At 51.4% G+C, this 5,458-nt stretch overlaps 1 pseudogene; it reads left to right on the top strand.

The window, feature by feature from the left end:
- The first annotated feature begins 550 nt into the window (after positions 1-550).
- LOC142251736 (olfactory receptor 8B8-like) lies at positions 551-1,498 on the top strand (annotated as a pseudogene).
- The last annotated feature ends 3,960 nt before the right edge of the window (positions 1,499-5,458 follow it).

Here is a 5,458-nt window from a genome sequence, read left to right on the forward strand (position 1 = left end):
CATACTAAAATATTCCACAGCCATAGCATTCACTTTGGACAACCCAACAGTAGGGAAAGAACTGGTGAGTACCTCATGGATTACACCTTCAGGATAAAAAGGGATGTTAGTGGTAAGCTGGATCTTTTTAGCAATAAAACGTGGAAAACCTCTTTATATAAAGGAGCATAAAACTTAAGGTTCCTTGGCCCAAATGTAAATTGTGTACTAAGACCCCTGTCTACCTACCCCCATATATGATACTTGTTTGTTGTGTCGGATGAGCAACAGGGCTCAAGTGCTCGAGACCCACCAGTAACAACTTTCTTGCCTTTAACTTTGGTTTTGACAAGAATGATTTTGCATTGCGTATGTGTGACCTTTATTGTAATCTAATCTTTGGAAAAATGTCTGCATTGGCCACTCTAATTTAGGTAATTACTTGAAGAAGAGACTAAAACCCAATGAGGTATTCTTGATCGAGCTCCAAGATCACTTACTAAGATGTTTTCACGCCTGTTGAAAAATTCTCAAAAACTGCATATTAAGAATGAAGATTAATGAATAAACCATGTTTCGGAATTCTACAAACCAAAAATTGATGGCATACTTCATCATTAAAGGGATCTCGGATGTCCCAGAACTCCAAGCACCGATCTTTTTTCTGGTTCTTCTCATTTACCTCATCACATTTGGGGGCAATGTGACAATTTTTCTATTGATCTGCTTTGACCGCCATCTTCACACCCCCATGTATTTCTTCCTGGGTAATCTGTCAATCGTGGATTTTTCCTCTACCACCATCACTTTACATAAGGTCCTTCTCATATTCATAACTGGTGACAACACAGTCTCCTATATGGCATGCTTAATCCAGATGTATTTTTTTGCCTCTTTGATTGGTCATGAACTATTAATTTTGGCCGCTATGAGCTTTGATAGATACGTAGCCGTCTGTAACCCTCTACGTTATCATGCTGTTATGAACCATAGGGTTTGTGGTTTACTATGTTCTTGCTGCTACTTGATATGATTTGCCCAAGTCCTTGTTCCAATTGTCATCTTCTCAGGTTTCTCATGCTATACATCCAATGAGGTCAACCACTTCTTCTGTGATATCTTACCTCTGATGAAAATCACTTGTGACGACACATCCATCTTGGAAATGGTGGTCTTCATCCAAGGACTTTTTATCATTATTCTAATGCCTTTTGTCCTCACATTGGTCCCCTATATTTTTATTACATTGGCCATCTTGAAGATTAGTTCCGAAAGAGGAAAGAAAAAAGCTTTTTACACTTGTTCCTCCCATCTTACAGTGGTCACCCTTCTCTACGTGACGTTTATCTCTCAGTACTTGACCCCCACCTCATATGGGTCAATAAACACCAAGAAGCTCTTCTCGCTTTTTAACACGGCCGCTGTCCCCATGTTGAACCCATTGATCTATAGTCTGAAGAATAGAGATGTTAAGTCAGCAATGAGAAGGAGGTTGGCATTCTGTAAGTCTACGTCCTAAGCAGTACTTTTCGCAATATGTTGTCCGGAGAGTTAGCAGCTCATGGGCTGCCCTCTTTATACATTTGTACGGGAGTTCTGAAAATTGCTTGGTTGTCAATTATTGGAACTCCCATACAAGTAAATCGAGAGAATCATGCATACGCGACCAACCCTGCTGGTGGTGCACATCATAGCCCAGTTCTCAACATAGATTTGAATCCCAGTGGTAGGACATGCTTCTGATCTCAATGTAGATGTCCTTCCTGGTATCCCAGTCATCTCCCTTTGACAGGCTCAGGCTCCAAGTCTCTTGTTACCATCTAAGACTCTACATATTAAATGTGTTTTTTCAATTTGGCATGCACGGGGTTAATGTCAGTTTTCTTGCTAGTAGCAAGCTCATTACCCCTGACCACTCCCACCTGGATAAATACCCTCTGCTCCTAGCAGAAGGTGCCGGTATTCAGAATTCATTCTGGAGTTTGGTCTGGAGTGAGAAGGAGGTGTTTGCTGCAGCTGCTATCCTTTGTTGTTTGGTGTGGAAGTAACCTAGTTTAGTTACTTTCTTCTTACCCCATGTACCTCCTTGGCACCCTTTGTAGTCCCCCTGGGGTTTGCTTTGGTGTGCGTGAGTTTTGTTGTCCCCTCAGTCTTTGTTGTTTATCGGTGGGGTTTTTTGACTACTGTCCTGGCTCGACCCTTGGGTAGTGGGTGTTGAGGGTGTTACATCAGGGTCTTGAACAGGAGATAGGGACACGCTGGTGGCCCAGACCTCCCTACTATCGAGTGTACCTCTGGTTTACGGATCAGCTCAGGGTGCTTCCTAGTCTGAGGGCTAGCTTAGGGGTCCCTATCCAGTCACATCATAGTCACCAGCGTGACACCTAGTAATGGCACATGCATTGGTCAGACATTTATGGCCTATCTTGAGGATTTGCCATATATTTCACAAATGAGACAGCTCCAGGTTTTACTACAGCTGATCAAAGGACCCTATCAAAAAGTAGAGAATCCCTTTAAGAGAAAATCACATTACATGCAAAGGATACTCACATAGTAGTAAGTGTATGTCCAGAATCCCACCCCCCATCCGAACAAAAATGGTTCAGATTCTTAAAAATTGTTGCATCCTTTGCAATTTTTTAACCCAACAATACCTTTCCAGTGTGTGTGTGTCGCCCTGGGCAAGCCAGGGGTCACAGGTCACAACACCACCACACCCCACACCCCAGGTAGGCACACCTAAGCTGAACCAAAAATCCTTGTTGCCTTCCTCCAGGAGTCTGATGATGCACACCAGGGGGTGGGCCAGGCGGTTGGCTCCGCCCACCAAGGAGGTCACAGCCCTGGAGGCAGGAAGTACCAGGCAGATTAGCCCAGGCAGGGCTTGAGTAAACATCGAGATGAGCCCAGGGTGAGCCTGTGTCAACAACAGAGTAGCCCAGGCAGGGGCTAGAGTAAACAACAAAGAAGTGAAAGTGGAGGAAAGAAGAGTAGTAAAGGAGGAAAGCAAGAAGTGGTGACAGAGCAGAGAGTGTGCAAAGCCTGAGAGCCCAGCTTTGTGTAGGGCCAGTACAGCAAGGTCAGCGACGGCGGTGACTGTCCGGAGGGGGACCGTTTGGAAGTTCCTGGAAGGACCCCGTTGGCTGTGTGCCCGGTGGTCTGGAGCAGTGTTCCGAAGGACAGTCAGCACCAGGGCAGGGGCCTCTCGGACCCCGGCAAGGCTAGGAGTCGCCAAATTTGCCGAATCCGTCAGTGAAGGGGATGTAGATTCCCCCAACAACCAAGTCCCGATTGAAGGCAACAGTCCAACCTGTACAACAGAGGCACCGCCACCGCCAGGGCACCAGTCTCTGAGGGCCAGCGCCTGCGGGCAAAGTGTAGTGCTCCTCCGGCCCAGCTTGAAGCCGGGGAGCGGGTTACCGGTGGGGACCCATCGCAACCATCCGTACATACAGGTGCAAGGAAGAGGGACATCACCGTCACCTACCGGGAAAGCAAAGCAGCCGTCTGTGGGACCGTCCTACCAGCCGTTGGTTTACTGTACAAACTGTGTCCGTGTCTCAGGCTGAGTGAGTACTACCGTGCCGCAAGGCACAGCGCTGCCCCCGCGTCCCTGCGCCCACCAGGCCCTGCACCTCACAAGCCATCACCGGGTCCCGGGATCACCAACCCCTACCCACGGAGGGGCAACACAACACCTGGCTGCTCCCCATCACCATCCCCGGGATCCCCGCATAGAGCAGCGGTGGTGTTACACATCACCACAACCGTGGGTGGCGTCACGGACATTATCCCAACATCCCAAAAACCCCCTTTCACTCACGGGCGAGGAGTGTCGCTCGAGAAACCCCGGGATCCGGCCCACCGCTCGAGCCACCACTGAGCAGCTGCCGGACCCGAGCAGAAGGGGTGAGCGCGGTATGCTGACACCCTCCTCCCCGCCGGCGACAACTTGGCGTCACGAACAGGATCTTACCGCTCTGCCGTCCGGTAGAGGTGCGCCTTGTTACCGCTGGAGGTATCCGGCAGAAAAATTTCAGAAGCCGCCATCTTTGGCGCGAAAAGTTCCCGCTCGAGCGTCTTCTCGAGCAGTAGAGGCGCGAAGGCCAAAATCCCGCCCCGAGAGAGGAGGGGCCGGAAAGAGCTAAGGGGGACGCGATGGCGGCTGGCCGCATGTAGCTGCGGCTGTAAAAGCAGAGACGCCAGGGCTCTGCAGACGGACTGGGTTCCTGGAAAGCATAACTGCCGAGATGTCCGCCCCACCTAGTTCTGCAGAGACTACCGAGCCGGTGTCTGGAACAGCAGCATGGTTGAGAGCCCGGGCGGCGGGGATCTGCCGTCGCTACCAGAGTCAGATCGGCGGGCTGATGGAGCAGTGGGCCGCGGAGGTGGAGGCCCTAGTTGCTGTGGCGCGAGTGTATGGAGTGGAGGCCGTGATGGAGGAGCTGGAAAATGACCCACGCCCCTGTGTCCCCGAGGGAGCGGTCGCTGCGGCTGAGGGACCCGGTCTACCCCTGGCTCCTGTGTTACCTCCGTCCTGCTCGCTCGCGCGCTGCACCGCACCTGGCCCGGCGGGTGTTCCTCCCTCTGTGACTGCAGCGGGGGCAGAAGATAGCGACTCCGGGCCTGACACCGAGCCTGTGTCAGAGGAAGAGGAGGGGGTCGTTGCCCTGTCTGGCATGGAGGCCACTTATGTTCCCCGAACCGGGGGCGACGGGTATCGAGCGGCCCTTCCACGCCGTGCTTGCTACGCACTGGAGGGGCTGGTGCCCGTGTCCTTCCACCCCGAACCGGGTGAGGAGGACGAAGACATCGAGTAGGGCAGCGGATGCCCGTTGCACCGTCCCCGTTGGGACCACCACTGTAAGTTTGAAAAGTTGAAAGTTCTGCAATGATAAGAAAAATGATGATTACCGAAAAGTTACCTGATTTGCTTGTGTGATTAGCAACCGGCTGGAGCCGGCACCGTTGTCCCCGTGGGGACCGTTTAAAGTTTGCATGGGAACTATCCATGGACAAGCCCGTGAACTTTGCAGGGCAACCACAAACGTTAGTGGCTTGTAAATATGTTGGGTACCGTTACCGTTTCCGCAGGCCGCCTCCGGAGAGGCAGGTTGGAGGGAGGGCCCTGAGCAGAGCAGGCCAGGGCCCAGCCACCAAAGGAACCGGTGGCTACCCTCTGGAGGGGAAGGACAGATCCCGCTCGGGTACCGTGTGCTGGACTGTGGGTCAAGGGGTGCTGCCTGGGTTTTAGGGGCAGCATCAGGGCCAGGTTACTTGGGTGGGAGAGAGCGGAAACCGTGACCGTATACCGTTGAAACGTTAAAAGTAAAATGTGCCTCCGGTCTTGGGAAGAATTTATTAAAAATGTTATGCATGTTGTTTAACCCTGTTATCCCCTTTTTTACAGAAAAATAAAACCGGTGTAGGACGGCAGCCCGCGGACGGTCTGCGTTTTGCTAAGGGGGAATGTGTC

Source organism: Anomaloglossus baeobatrachus, chromosome 9 (genome assembly GCF_048569485.1).
Source record: "Anomaloglossus baeobatrachus isolate aAnoBae1 chromosome 9, aAnoBae1.hap1, whole genome shotgun sequence".
Taxonomy (NCBI): domain Eukaryota; kingdom Metazoa; phylum Chordata; class Amphibia; order Anura; family Aromobatidae; genus Anomaloglossus; species Anomaloglossus baeobatrachus.